The sequence below is a fragment of the Spermophilus citellus genome, assembly GCF_964194105.1.
Source record: "Spermophilus citellus genome assembly, chromosome: 6".
Classification (NCBI taxonomy): domain Eukaryota; kingdom Metazoa; phylum Chordata; class Mammalia; order Rodentia; family Sciuridae; genus Spermophilus; species Spermophilus citellus.
In genome coordinates, this window is record NC_138187.1 from 75,415,927 (window position 1) to 75,432,655 (window position 16,729).

At 36.6% G+C, this 16,729-nt stretch overlaps 1 protein-coding gene across 6 annotated transcripts in view; it reads left to right on the forward strand.

The window, feature by feature from the left end:
• The window catches only part of CACNB2 (calcium voltage-gated channel auxiliary subunit beta 2), a 362,803-nt gene that overhangs the window by 228,770 nt on the left and 117,304 nt on the right, over positions 1-16,729 (forward strand). The window lies entirely within an intron of this gene.

Sequence of the window (16,729 nt, forward strand, 5' to 3'; positions counted from 1 at the left end):
TTTGTGGGTGCAGGCCTGGAGACTAGCAAACCTGGGAGGGCGAAATTACAGGGACTGGCAACAAAGAAAATCAACGGATAATTATAGTAAACTTCTCCCTAGGCCTGAATGCAAAGCCTGAAATGTGTCAGTTTTCACATTTGAATTATTATATTCAACTAATGACAGCTTACTTGGTGATATGTCAACATGTTAATTCTGAATGAGTCTTAATTGGGTATTTTGGTGCTGAGATGATTTGTTACCTAAAACGCAGACACAACCTGAAATTCTCAGAATTTTATAATGCAATGGCACATCCAGGATTTGTTTCCTCTAGATTTGATTGCTTTATTCAAGACGTATAACTCCATTAATAAATCGGAACTGTAATTATTAGCCTTCTTGATGACATGATAGGACTTTTTTTGAATCAGCCTATTCACAGAGCAGGGCATTCAGAATGGGGCTGGTTGGAATTTGGAGCTTCACTTCAAAAACCAAAACATAATTCCCTTTCCCTCTTCTGCTCCTGACTCCCCAGAACAAATCTGAGTGCCAGCCTAATCTAGTGCTGGCCTAGGTGATTGGGATTGGGGGAATGTTGGGTTTTTTCTTTCTTTCTTTTCTTTTTTCTTTCCTTTTTTCTTTCCTTTTTTCTTTCTTTCTTTCTTTCTTTCTTTCTTTCTTTCTTTCTTTCTTATTGCTTTTATTACAGTGTAGTTGCTAATTAAGTAATTTTTTTTAAATGCTGATTGAATCACCAGGCAATCTTTTCATTTTGTTTTTTAGCCCAAAATAAAAGGTTTGATTTTGAAAATCATTCTTTTTTTGGGGGGTGGGGGGGGGCACTGTTTACCTGGGATTCAACTCGGGTACACTCGACCACTGAGTTACATCCTCAGCCCTATTTTGTATTTTATTTATAGACAGGGTCTCACTGAGTTGCTTAGCACCTCACAGTTGCTGAGGCTGGCTTTGAACTCACGATCCTTCTGCCTCAGCCTCCGGAGCCACTGGGGAAAATTCTTGAATGTTACAGTCTAAGTAGGGAAATCCAAGTGTACTCTTTGTATGGGGGTAAGGAACTATTTTGAGAATGATCTTACATTCAATTACTTTAGAAAGTAACTGACAAGTTATTAACAAGGAAAATGATCTTTTTAGGTTAGATTTAGAGAAAGAGGCCTTGTAATATTTTTAACTTTTTATATCACTGAAAAAAAAAAGATTAACTGAAAAAAATAATATGCCAACTGGAGGATCCTACTTAGAAAACAAATGTAAACTTTTCTCTATGCAGTCCCCATGCAATCCAAATTTCATGTTAATTAACGCCCCCACCCAAAAGGAAAACAGTAGTGCTGTCCCTCCATGGTGGGCTGCCTTGCTTGTAAGCACCCCCAGGAGCCTCTCTGAAGAATGAGAGCAGCTGGTTTTCTGAAAGTAGAAAGAAGTGAGATCGACAGAGTAGTTAGTACTAATTGCTGAGACCAAGTCTCCAGATGCAGTTCCAGCTGGGGAAATTATCCTCCTGGCTGCTGTCCCTTGGTTCTGTTGTCAGTAATAACAAGTAGGAAGCCCCACCTCTTCTGTATAATGGAAGGTTCATTTTAATATGACTTAATGGACGACAGTGTTTGGAATGTGGAGGAGTAGCAATGTATCAGTGAGCACTGTATTAATAAAATATGTGCTACATACAGACAGAAATAGGTCCTGAAAAGATATCATTCCCTAATGACGTGAATTCACAGTGTGACTCACACCGAGCTACAAAATCCTGTTGGCCACAGGCAGGTAGGTTCCACTGATCAGACATGTCTCTGGATGCGGTGGGAAGATGTTCTTTTACTTAGTTCCTCGTGAATACCACAAAACAATAACTGGAAAAGGATCAAATTCACATGGTGGACTGAGACCTTCCTGTATTTTTACCAGGTCATCAATCATCAGCAAAACTGTACATGTTATTACATGGTATAAATGATAGACAATGGGTTCTAACATTATTTTCCAGTTCCCAGAAATTATAGCAACAGCAACAGCAAAAAAAAAAAAAAAAAAAAAAAAAAAAAAAAAAAATTGTACTTGATTGTACTTGCTCAGTCTGAAGCTCTTGTTTTCTAACATTGCCCAGATTGCTCCAGATTTTACCCAGGAGTAATCCTTTCTGATAGGCTCTGCAAATGCACAACACCCCAATAATCATTTTTCTCTCTTCCTTCTGTGGACTTCTTTCTCTATTTTGGGTACTCAGTTGTCCCAGGCCAGGTGCTGGTTTTCTCATGACTGGATTCCCCAGTGGAAGGAATGATCAATGATGGATTATTTGCCAAACAACCCATGGAACTGTCAACCCAGACCACAGAAGTTTTTCTTTTACTAGTCCTCCAAGGCTTGATATGATAGACCAAGACGCTCTTTGGCTTACCCACAAATGTTTATTGTGGTACAAGATATGTTCAGAGATGTGAGCAAAGGCCAAATTATATAGGTTAGGATTTCGGATTTTATTTTAAATGGAAATATTTAACAGCGTAATGTAATCGGTGCACATGCGCATGAACACACACACACACACACACACACACACACACAAGGTTGGGGGCAAAGGGTAGAAGCAGATAAGTCATTTAGAAAATTGCCACCAGAACTTACAAGAGATGAGTGATTTGACTAGTGTTATGGTGGTGAAGAGGAAAGAATGGCAATGATATTTTCATACAAATAAAAGAGTAGCTTCATTTTCATCTAACAAACAGTCATTGAGTTCCTAATGAGTATTGACTCCTGTTCTAGATACTGGGAATTCAGTAGTAAATAGAAGCAGCATAAATCCCCATAGTCCTGAAGCTGGGCTTTCAGTGGGTTGAGTCAGATGATAAGTAATTAAATGTATACATTTAATATATATGTATATAATATGTCTGACATATAATTCATATGTGGCATGCCAGAAGGAGAGAGGAAGGAGGGACATTGAGCTGAGGAGAAGAATACTGGGTAGCTGATGGATTACTGTTTTAAATGGTACAGTTATTATGTCAGATAAGGATTTTTTACATTGGTGAGTCACAGAGACATTTTGGAGGGAAAAATAAAAGGTATGCCCCAAAGCAGAATTAACAGATACAAAGAGGTACCCATTCCCCAGGGGTTCTGTTGTCATTTCCAGAGTCCTCCAGATCAATAGGCTCCACTTTCTGCCTCTGGGTAGAATGGTCATGTTTGAGAGTAACTTCAGTATTTTCACCATAAAAGAAAAGTGTACCTGTTATTTAGTAATTGAGAAATATATTCCAAGTAATTTATATATATATATAAATAAAAGAGAGAGAGAGAGAGAGATTACAAGAATTGAGAGTAGAGAAAGATATTGCAAATCTCTTACAGAAAATGACCTAGGGATTTATTTTTATTATGTCTTTGAAGAGTGAACAGTCAAGCATTACAGAAGGCTACAACAGTGAAAGTCAAGTCTCTCCCATCTCTAATCCTGGATTCCTTAGTTCTCTTCCCTATAGATGACCACTGTTGCCTTTTGGGGGCCTGTCCTAGAATAATGACTTTCAACCTAGGTTGAACCAAGAAGGACTGTGGCTTTGTCCCATCCCCAGAGGTTCTGATTGAATTGGTCTAGGATATAGACTAGAGTTTTTTTAATACCCTTACTTAGGTTATTTTAATGTGCATACACTGAAATGTTCTAAAGATGATCTATATGCTGATAAATGAATACATTCTTCAAAAAAATATGATAGTAAAACCATATTCACTATTCTAATTCCTTTATCTGTAAAATTATTTCATGTTTGCATATATCACTAGATACCTGATTACTTTTACTGTCTGAATAATATGCTGTTATACTGATGCAACATAATTTATTTAATCACTTCCCTACTTTGTTGGACAGTAATCTTATTTAAAGTCCCCTGTTAAGACAAATGACACACATTCTTTTAAAAAAAATATTTTTTAGCTGTAGATGGACACAATCCCTTCATTTTATTTATTTATTTTTATGTGGTGCTGAGGATCAAACCCAGTGCCTCACACATGCCAGGCAAGCGTCCATCACTGAGGCACAATCCTAGCCCTGATACACATTCTTATGTGTGCATGCTTATATAGCATTTATATATTTCTCTAATATAAAAAAATTCTACAATCAAAAATAGAATTTTGAATCAAAGATAAATAAAATTTTAATTTTGATACATCCTACCAAATTTCATCTATAAAGAACAATGTGAAAAAGTACTACACCGGTAGTAATAGTTTATCTTTACTTTTATTTTTCCAATAAATTTTTAAAAATAGTGTTTTCTTGGATTTTGCATACTTTAACATCAGGACTAAAATTAGACATTTCCCATATGCTTCAAAGTATTTTCATGTGAATATCTTACTATTTTTTTTTCTTCTTTCTCTCTCCTCACCCATTTTCTACTAGGTTATTGGTTGGTCTTATTGATTTATAAGATCTGTTACTATGTGAAAGAAATCAAACTTTTGTCACTGATAGACACATTTCCAGTTTTATTAATGGCTTTTTATTTAGGGTTTTTAATTTTATGTAGCAAGATGTATAGCTTTTATTAATTTGTGAAGTTTTTCAGGTATCAATCGGTCAGAGACCAGGTTCTGACTCTAAGCTACTGGCAGACTGAGAATCTGCCCTGCGTGTTCTTATACCCTTAGTACCTGGCATGTGGTCGACACTGGTTGAAAGAATAGCTGCATGTAAATGTGATGGTAAAGAATCATATTCACCCAGAAGTTAAGGAAGTAACGGGATCATTCTAATTTAATTTCCCTTGTCATTAAATGCCTCAACTTGTACCTGAAGTACTGAGTTCCAGAAAGCACACTCAGTTATTTCAAAAACCCTCCTTTTTGTCAATAAATTCCAGCTCCTTAAATACTAAGGTCTTTCTCCCCTTCACGTTGGTCCTTCTGCTGTGGGAATTTGTTCCCTTAATTCTGTCTGTGACTATTTTCTGTCAACTTCCAAACTCAGCCTGAATCTCTTTCCTTTTGAAAGCCTCTTCTGAGTCAGGCTGAGACTATCATGTTAAGTGAAATAAGCCAGTCCCCAAACCCTAAGGCTGAATGTTCTCTCTATATGTGGATGGCTGATTCACAATGGGTCCTAATGGTGGGGAGGTTCACCAGATTGGATGGGGAAAAGTGGGGGAAAGGGTGGGGGATGGGAATGGGAAAGACAGTAAAATGAATTGGACATAACTTTCCTATGTGCATATATAAATACACGACCAGTGTAACTCCATATCATATACAACCAAAAAATGGGAAGTTGTACTTGATGTATGCATGATACGTCAAAATATATTCTAATGTCATGTGTAACAAGAAAGAATAAAAAAATTAAAAAAAAATTTTTAAAGAATAGGAATGCTCGTACATGATGATAAATGATAGTCTTTTATATAAAGTGGAATACCCAGAAGGTATATTTTTGGTTTAGAATTGATGTGTCTCAATAGCAGTGGTACCTGCATATCACACACATTGTTCCAAGCTGTGAGACAGTGCGTGGTCGGCAGGCAGTGGTCACCATCCTCATCCACACATTTGTATCCTCAACAAACTGTCAGGTCATTTTTGCCCTGCTTGATGAAAGTTTTACCAAAGTTCATTACGCTTGAAAATCCTAAAACAGCAGGTATTTCTGTGAATTGTATATGCATTTAAAATGCATTCTCATTTGTGAGACAGAAAGCGTGACATTAATTGCTTTGACCAGCTGTACATGTCCATGTTTTATTAAACATTCTCAACATAGTTTGGAATTTCTAACATTAATATTTTATTCCAATTGGTACATTTCCAACTGAGGGATCTGAAACTTGCAGCCTTTTTCATACATAGATGCATAGGAAAGATTGTCTCTTGTTCTTAAGTCACTTCCCAAAGGTGGCGAGTTGCTTAAGGGATGAATTAGCTATACTAGGTCACTAGGGTACTTTACAGTGCTGTATTACTAAGCTCTCCATACCACTGGTGTTTTTCCAACCAAATCCCTCATTGTGTAGCCTATTTTTCATATTAAATCTCTCTGAACCAAAGTCCTTTCTCCCTTGAAGGTCAGACTTTTAGAGCAGTATATTAATAATTTACTACCAAATTACTGAGTCATTTGGCCTGCTTAAGGACCCCACCCAATACTAACAAATAATTGAAGCGCTGACATGAGAAAGGACCGTGTTTTAGGTGGAAACTTGTCATCATTTTTTTTTTTACATTTTTAACAAGGGAATGATACTTCACAGTGTTAACATTTTATGTCTAGATATTTTTCTTTGATTCTTATTTCTTACCTGACATCATTTCTGTACTACTTTATTACTGTCAGGAGACCTAGTCCTTGGCTTTTTTCATAGTTAAAAAAAATCAAGGTTAAATACATTAGAGAAAATATGTATATGTTAACCATCATTTTTTACATCAAAAAAATCTTCAAGACATTTCAGTTGCTATGGGAAAGCCTTTTACTTTTATTCACAAAAATGTTAACATTTACAGAAAATGATTCAAAATAATCTCCCCACTGTTTCTGCAAAGTAATCTAACCCTATCTCTCATTTTTTTGTGTGTGGTGGTAATTCTAGTATTTTTTCTTACATGAATGCATGTATATTGAGAAATGATTCAGAGTTTGGTTTGGTTTGTTTTCCCAGTCACAATCATCATAAACATTTGCCTACATATAATAATCTTTAGTCTTTGTAAATATTTCAGGGTTGTCTAATAAACTATTAAGTATCTGGATCATAATTTTTAAAATGTCTTAAGCTAGATCCAGAAGTAAAATTATCAATCTGTATACATTTGGATACATGTCTAGAGGAAGGAGAAATTTGTCTTTCTAAAAGGTTGTTCTAGTCGAAAACATGCAGCATGATATCTAACTACCCGTGTTATTGCAACCTCCTGATAGTGTGAACTGGCCGTTTGCAAAGAGTACCAGGTGACTGAGGACACAGGTATTGTTTAGTTGAGTGAGATTCCACACTTTTTCCTGTTGCCTGTGACGAGTTGATTTTGGCGGGTGGGTGGTGTCAGTTTTCTATTCATATTTTTGTTTACTTGTATCTATCCGTCTCCTATGGGTTTTCTTATCAATTGGTAGGTCTTGGGTATTATGACAAGAAAATGTTGGAGATTAAACTTCTTAAAAAGTGAAGCCATATCCCTTTCACAGCAGTGTCGTTCTCGAGGACACATGGGGTGGCTGTCCATTAGTGTCTGTGGATAGATGTTTCCTTGACACCCGGGGTGGGGGTGGGGATCACCTTGGAAGACAAGAGCCAAAATTCTTTCGTTTGATTGTTTTACAACTCAGGGAAAGCCCTAACTCTTGGCCACCTCATCTTTTCATGTGGCCTTTCTTTAGTAGTAGAGAGCCAATTCCGGTGTTTCAGTTTTGTATTTGTTCAGTTAGTAGCACTTCTGTACAATATACTACTCCAGGGACAATGGAAGAACATGTACTTAGCATGCACAAGGCCCTAGGTTGAATCTCCATTCACACACACACACACACACACACTCACACACACACACACACACACACACACACGTATAGGTATTCCTATACACCTATACCTATATATGCCTATTACTCAAAATTATTTAAAGAAATATCTTCCTCTTGTACTGACTTAATGTTTAAAAACACTCTGTCTGCATAGAAGTTTTCTGCATCGTCAGATTTCCTGATGTGAATTTTAAAGTCCATCTTGAAATGATGATGAATATTTATACATGTCATGCTTACATTGTATTTGCAGCCATTTGTAAGAAAAATTTCAAGAGCACTCTTTCTAATAGGCTCCATTTAGTATACTCATTTTGCCAAAAATTAGCCTGGGGAATATTTACATGAGTTGTCTTTGGCTATGCAGTGAGTCATTGGGAGTTTTAAGACTGGAACTTTAAGTTCCTGGAATGAAGAAGTGAAATTTAATAGGGAAAGATACTTCACACACACACACACACACACACACACAAATACACAAATAAACAAACTTTATCATCTTGTCAAAATACAAAAATCTCTTTCTTTGGAAGAATGATACCATATAAATTTTAAGTATACTTAGTTTTTTAAAAACATTAAAGTGCATTTCTTGTTCTAGAACATGGTTATTTAACCAGCTGACCTATAGTTGACATTTGTACAAAGTTAATGAACTTGGTATTTACTGAATTTTATGATAATAACACCAGGGATATGTTCAAGCTAAAGTCTTTGTTCTTTCATTCATTATAAATATTTATTGCCAACTCGCTGTGGTTAGCCAGATTTCTGTTGTTTGATGTTATTTTTGTTTTGTTTTGTTTTTGAAGGAAGAGACACAAACCTGTTTAGGAGTGCTTAGAAATGTTTAGGAATGCTGAGGAAAACCCCAGAGATCTTCAAGATATGAGATATGAGGAAGAATAGACTCCCTCTCAACTCTTGTTCATTCATTCAACAAATGCTTATATAGTATGTATCCCATGCCTGGCAGTATTCTAGGCACTTGAGGCATATAAGTGAATGAAACTTAAAGGGCTATATTCTAGTGGAAGGAAATGCACACTAGTCAATCTAGTAAGTAAATTTATGTTAGAAGGCAAAAGCACTGTTTTTGTAAGTAGAACAGAATGAGATGGTTTATATGGGCCTATAGTTTTAAATGAGGTAAAAAATAAAATGTAGGTGACCTTCAACAGATAAATGGGTAAAGAAAATTTGGTACATACAGACAATGAAATATTACTAAGCCATAAAGAAAATGAAATTATGGCATCTGCTGGTAAATGGATGGAACTGAAGACTCTCATATTAAGTGGAATAAGCCAATCCCCAAACCCAAAGCCACACTGAAATGTTTGAGCAAGGCTTGAAGGAGGTGATAGTTAGGTGTAATGAAATCTGGGAATTGGAGAATTCCTGATTGTGTGTAACCAACATCATGGAGGCCTGGGGAGGGTGGAGCAGGAAGGAGGGGTGTGTATATGGTTGGGGAGCAGGCACCTGGAAGAGGATGTAGCAGTTGGGTGGAAGAAGAGACAGGAGCAAAGGAGACTTGAAAGGAGCAGCCAGAGAAGTAAGAGAAGACCCAGGGAGCGTGCTTTCTTGAAACCAAGTTGAGAAAAGGAGTAGAGAGTGGGAGGTGATGAGCTATGCTAACTGCTATGGTGGGTTGAAAAGTAGAGCCTGGGGACCCAATCACTGGGTTTTAGTCTTACAGTATCAATGGCCTTGATGAGCTTTTGCAGGGTAAAGGGGATAGGGTTAAGAGAGAACAGAAAGAGAATTGGAGTACAGGCAACATTTTCTAGGTGTCTTTTTTCCTGCAAAAGGAGAATTAAAGCAATGGGCAGGAACTTACTGAGGAAATAGAGTCAACAGAAGGTCTTCTTAGGAAGAGAGAAATAATAACCTGTGCATGCCGGGCAAACGATTTGTCCATGCAGTGTTTCCACTGGGAACCCCTATTCCAAAACTCCCCACATACAATTCATTCACTCCTTTATTCCCATTTCATTCAACTTGCTTCTGCAATATATTGAGACAGGGGAGCTCCCTCAGCAAAAGGTTGCCTGAATATATTCTTTATTATTACTAGAAAGATCGTTTTCCATAAGAAATTACACTAGCAAAAAAAAAATTATTGTCTATCACCATTGGTAACTATATATATCAAAGTCCTAAAAGTCTTCCTTATACACAAATACACCCAATACTTAAAAAAAATTGTAGTTGTAGATGGATAGAATGCATTTATTTTATTTACTTTTATTTGGTGCTAAGGATGGGAGCCAGTGCCTCACACAGGTTAGGCAAGCGCTCTGCCACGGATCTACAGCCCCAGCCCCACCCAATATATGTTAATGCGATTGAATGGAAATTATTCTATGCCAGAAACCCAGAATTCAAAATGATATAAAAAGTGACCATATAATTTTAACTTTTTAAAAATGGTGGGTTTTGACCATGTCAAATATTGGGCAGAGGTTTCTGTATAGACAGCTATTTTGCTGGTATCTGAAGGAATAACAAAGCAATAACAGTGCTTTGGTATGTTACTCTTAATAATATGCAAGTTAGTCACATCTCTGTGCTTGAGACCAATCACTGGTACTTTTCAATTAACTTCAACTTCAAGGCTGAAAACTAGCAAGTGTTCCTACTGAACTGTGAAAGGTGTCTCAGGAGACCTCCAGATTCTCATCAGGGGATAGCAGCTTTGGAGGCTACAGAAGGCCAGCTTGCCAAAGTTATTTTCATTTCCAGGGAAAAAAAGAAAGAAAAATTGACTTGGACTGTTCTCCTATTCTACTTATCTATCTATTCTACTGTTTCCATTGCATATAAGTAAGGAAAAGAATGTATCATCATTTTGAGATGCTCTGAGCAGCCAAGATACTTGTAGCAGCCAAGTCTGCAAAATAGCACTACATTAGTGAATGTGAAATTATCTCTTTTGTGAGATGCTCATTGTACCTTTGTTGTGCCTTTTGGAAAGATAAAATTTAAAAATTTATGGAAATGTGTGTGTTGGTGCATGAGAGAGAGAGAAAGGTGCTTACCGGGGCACCTAGCTTAAGAAAGCTAGAGGGAATAATTTGAAACTCATAATGATCTTTATGGCCATTATAAATGGATATAATGTGACTGGCACACAGCAAAAAAATGTTTTTGGATAACAGAAACATCAGGTGTATGAAGAGGCTTGCTCTGGCTTTTATTTTTATGAGCTGATGTACACATGGGTTTGAAGTCAGACTCCTAGAAATTAACTTCAAGTTCCTTTGGTTACTAGCTGTGAAACTTTATCAGGTAACTTAACCTCTATGCCTCAGTTTTCCCATCAGTAAAATGGAGTTAGAGATTAAATTAGATAATACTTGTGAATCAGCACAGTTCCTTACACAATTATTATCACTCACGTACCAAGGGTAAGTTGGCTGTTGTAATTATTAACACGATATAGGACGATCTCAAACATACCCTCCTTACCTCTAAGAGATAGGACTAGATTTAGAAAGAAGAAAACCCAAGAACTCTGTTTGTCTCATAAAACAATGGTGTTTCCAATAATGTGGACTTTACCAACAGCAATTTCAATGCCCACTCCTAATTAAAAGAATCATACATGTATAAAATCCATCTGAAATGATGCTGTATAAATGCAGAAGTTTCCTATACATAGTGCAGGCTTCTGTGTGTATCCAAGTGGGGTGGATGAGAGGAGAGAAAGCTTAAACAAATCATTCTTAAAGGATAGCACATCGCACACTGGACTCTCTGCAATTCATCAAACATGCTACATATGTCTGGTCCTTAGGGCTTAATCATATGCTGTTCCCTCTACCTGGAAATCTCTTTGCTTAACACAGTTAAGCGCAAAGTATTTTCTTTTATTCTTTGGGTTTTAACTTGGTGTCATCTCAGACTGTCATCTCGGCACCCTAACTAAAACATTGTCCCCTCCCTTCATCATTCTATCATCTCGGTCTTTATTGTCTTCCATAGCATTTTTTTTTCCTGATAACTTGAAAAAAAGTAAAACGCCTTTACTAGAATATCAAGCTCAGTGGTAGAAAGGAATTTTCTTTTTCGTAGCCACATTCCTAGCATTTAGCTTATAGTTGGGGCACTTAGAGCTTCAAAGCGGTAATACTCAATAAATGCTTGTTTTTTTTTTATTGTGGCTTTTTTATTACAAAATTTCATCTCCATCATGACATACTATAGCTTCACAAAGTTTAAAATTTTTCTTATTCTCTTGATAAAATTGAAGCTAACATGTTAGCTTTTACATAATCATAAAACCCTTAGAGATGATCTTGCAAAGATTCTTCATTGTCATCTCGATAACTGTGTTGACATCAAGCCAAATGATAGTCAATCACAGCACCTCATTGTATGAATTGAAGAGTAATTTCATGATATTTGCAAACTAAAGTACACAGTATTTATGAAAATGTGCTTAATTGAAATGCATTATATAATTTGAGTTTTTAAAGTTGAGATCTCTCAAACCGAAAGGTTAAATGAGGCTCAAATTACACAAGGGCCTTGTATAGACTTTATTTTGATCCTGATTTAACCAAACTTTTGAATTAAAATTGTTGCAGAATCGGGAAAATTTTAATACTGCCTTGTTGGTTTCAATATTATGTTGTCATTACTAATTTTAAGTATGTTAATGTACTATGGTTATGATTTAAGAGAATCCTTAGCTCTTAGAAATCTATAATAAACATTTTAGAAATGAAATGATACCTTTGACTTGCTTGTAAATAACCTAGGATTGGGGGAAAATAGTAGATGTGGATGGAAATGAATTAAGTTTAATCAACCACAGTTGATAATTATTGAAGTTAGATCATGGAGACATGAGGGTTCGTTATATTTTTCTGTCCTATTTTGATATGTGTTTGAGTTTTTAAAAAATATTTAATTTTTAGTTTTAGGTGGACACAATGTCTTTATTTTACATTTACGTGGTGCTGAGGATCAAACCCAATGCCTCGTGAATGCTAGGTGAGCACTCTACCACTGAGCCACAACCCCAACCCCTTGAAATTTTTTATGATAAAATTATTTAAAATTTTACTCTTAAGTCATTCATTAGGACAATGGTTATGTGACATCCATATGTTCTCATTCTCTTTCTTATTTTCCCCCCTCCTTAGGCTTCACTTCAACAAAGTTATTTCCTCTCTGTGAATTCTAAAGGGGTCTCTCTATTACTATTGAAATAACTACAAATGATAATAATTCTTGAGCACCTATCATAATTAGAATGTCATTATCCGTATCCTGGATACTGAATTTTGAGGGTCCCAAAGCAGCTCATATCTTGCTATGTTTATATTTTACAAAAATGAAGTCAACAAGAACATGCCGTTCTGCATCTTTCTGTATTTTACTTAATAAGTTCCTATGACCTTTAAATTTAAATAAATCTTTTTATTTAAAAAAAGTTGAAATCGCTCATTATCCATGAATGGGTTATTAAGAAATAACAGTTAAGATTTCTGAAGAAATATAGATTGCTTTCCAGAACAACAGTTAATTCTTGTAAATGGTAAGAGATGATAATGAGAAATAAAAGAATTATCACCCCACAATCAGACAGTCAACAATAGAATTCTTTCCCTTTGTTCCTTGTCTGTTTTGCTGTATTCTAAAAAAATGGGGGTCTGGTCCATATGGCAATGGAATGTTGTTTTTCTAATGGCAGGGTGAAGGGAAACAGCTGGAGTCACTTTGCCATTGGGTTGGCGCAGTTCTGTGCATGAGGTTTGAGTCTGAAGAGGACAAAGCCTTGTCAAGAATCAGGGTGTCCTTGGGGTACCATGAGAAACTGATTTTGCTCAAGAATGTTGCTTTAGATTTTATATGAAGAGTTTCTACAGAAATAGATGACACAATTTGGGATCCAAGATGCCACTTTTAAGTAGGCTTACAACTCTTATCCTTTTGACTTTAAAAGAGAAAAAAAAAAAAAACAAGAACACTCACAAAAACTGGTGCTGGAAATATACATGACTGTGAAAACAGGAGAGTACGACATCCAAAAAGCAAACTTTACACATACAAACAAAGGTGTTAAAGGAAAAGGGTGAGGCTGTATTGTGCAAATATTTGACATCGAAGTGGAGAAAGAAAGTGAAAAGTTGATAAAAGAGTAAGTTAATCTGATTAAACTGTTTTCCTGTCTTAGAGGGAAAGTTCTAAGCATCAAAGTAGAAGATCCTGGGATGGACTGTGGGGTTAGACCTTAGACTCAAACTGCAATTTGGAACTGTACAATTAGCAACGTGAATACTGAGATGGAGACAAGCAAATGTGGGTAGGTGAAAGGAAGAGGGAAGGACAAAACCTTCCGCAGAAGGTTCACATTATAGGAACTGCAGAGACCCAGGGTACATCTTGTAATGACACTGTTTGAGAGCTGTGAAAATGACTGCCAACTGTTCCTGTCAGGTCTACTTGAGGCACCATGACCCAGAAAGTCCATATGGTACCAAAGTCTTAATTAGTAATATCACTTCTAAACGTACAAATCCATACTCCCAGAAGGAAGGAGATTAATTGTAATGCCTATGTGAGGAGGTGACTTTCAGACAACTCTGGACACAAAAATATGCTATGCTACTCTTTAACAGTGTTTGTGTCTGGGTACAGAATTTGAGGTGATGGTACTTTGTGTCTCTTTTCACAGTACCTATAACTTCTATAGTGAAAAATATTTTGAAAGTCTATACTGTCAGATGGAAGGAATAAAAGTAATCTGGTTCTTTCAAAAGGCTAAAGATCAGAGCAGGGGATATTGCTCAATTGGTAGAGTGTTTGCCTCATATGCATAAGATCCTGGGCTCAATCCCCAGCAACCCCCTCCCCCCAAAAAAAGCAGTTCATAGTGATCATAAAATAGTAAAAAATTGCTTCAAATATTCAAAAAGTCATTGCCAAGGGTCAATGAAGAGATTTTTAAAAACTGCTTAATTATTTAAAACTGGAAACAGTTCTCAAAAAAATGATGCAATGCAAAAGTGTCATCTGATTATTAACAAAGGACTTTTAAGATCTTATTCTGTTTAACAGCGATTGAGATGATAAAAAATGTATATATGTTCTTATTATGTACTTCATATGTCATTTTGAGTTTTTTTTTTTTTTTTAATTTTTAATTTTGAGATAGGACCTCACTGAACTGCTTAGGGCCTCTTGCTAAATTGCTGAGGCTGGCTTTGAACTTATGATCCTCCTGTCCCAGCCTCATGAGCCACTGGGATTATAGGTGTGCACTACCATGTCCAGCTATTTTGAGATTCTTTAATGATAGAAAATTTCTATCTTCACTGAAATGTGGCCTGAACGTCATCCAGGTGATTAGGGCTTCAAAATGCCAAGATTGGTGCCAATAGGGCTGTGGGCAAAAAGTGTGCTTCTTGGTTATTTTCTAGTTTAGGAAGTTCCCTGGGAAGATTAGGAATCCCCTACAAGTATATGTGTGTGTTACAAGATTCATTTGTCCCTTGTAATTTGCTTGAACAAAAAGTAAAATGCATTTCTATTCTCCAGGCATTTTTCATTTACTTCATAATGTTAAATTGAGGTATAGTTGTTCTTTAACTTTTATTCCGAAGTGCCTATCTTTTTTTATTATTATTTTTAAGCATTTAGAGCAGTAAGATTTGTATTAGCCTGGAAACCAAAGGAAGGAGGGAGGGAGGGACTTTACAGAATCATTTCTCCCACTGCACTCAAATTAAGTGCAATTTGGTTTTCAGTTTTATGTTTAAGAAACCCAGAAGTGTGCATTTCTTCATAGTTGATCCTTAAAAATAAAAGTCCATTTGCACAAGCTATTCATAACCTTAACATCCTTCGAGCCCCAGTCACCTTATCTACAAGAAGAGTTTGGACTCCATTACTGTATTCTGTGAATCTTAACACAAGCTAATAAATCAACCTATCTTTGCAATTTCTTCATATATGTATTGTAACAATTCACAGTTATTTGGTGGCTTATTTCAAATGGCATTTGCTCCATTGGAGAAGCAATTCAAAGTCATTCTGAGCTCAGTTAAACTCATTGCTGTATAGGGCTGTGATTATTTCCATGTCCTAATTAAAGGGCCAAATCTCTTACATCTTATTTGAAAAGTTACAAGCAATAAAGAGCTGTATTATATTATGAGTGATGAGCACTGTTTGATTTTTTGCCATCCAGTACTGTATATAATATTTATTATCTGTGAATTGCCTTTATGACATAGACATCCTTTCTGTAGCAGGTCATGGAGAGGGATTATTAAATAAAAAGATTACATGCTTTGTCGTTGAGAGAAGGTTTCATCTGAAACAGAAACCTGACAAACATACCATGTGCCTGTTACTATAGAAGCAAAGAGACCTTTCCAGCTGTTTACACTTTGGATGTAAAATGGCAATGTAACATAGACTAACAGTGTGATGTGAGCATCTGCGTAAAAAGGCTACATATGGAGCATGCCCAGTGCGGGTAGTACGTCCTCCTCCCTCCCCCTCCCTCCCCTCCAGATCTCTAAAGATAAGGCTTGAACTTTGCACTTGCAAATGTCATTGCATACGTTTTTTGCACTAGGTGTTTTTTTTTTTTTTTAAGGTCCTCTTACAACTAATTTCCTTTAACAATCCAAGAGCAGGGGAACAGGGGAGCAAGGACGAGAATATTTAGGGTAATAAGATGTATTAAGTTTAGAACCGAGTTGATGATGCCGGGCTTTGCACTTGAAGGGTTTTTTATTTTTAAAAGACATAGAAAGAATTCGAGTGTGTGCTGATACTCTTGGAAGGGGAAAATAAGAATCTCCTTGGATGGGAGTCTTCTGGGACAGGGAGTGAAAACCCTGGCAGGAGGGGACGGAGCAGAGGGGCTGCTTAGAGCATGGATAGGAAGGGAGCTGGGATTCTCCCGGGCTCAGCGTGCACTGAGAATCTGTGCCCCGGGCTGCAGCTGCGGACGTTAAAGGCGCTGTCTGGCTAATGAAGGCCACCTGGATCAGGCTTCTGAAAAGAGCCAAGGGAGGAAGGCTGAAGAATTCTGATATCTGTGTAAGCTCAAGGGCTTTGCTTTGGGGGAGACGTTGTTTTCTTGGCTTTTCTGTATTGCAGTGAGTGCAGGCAGAGAGGGTGGTTGGATTTAGTTAATATGCTCAAGACTGCAAG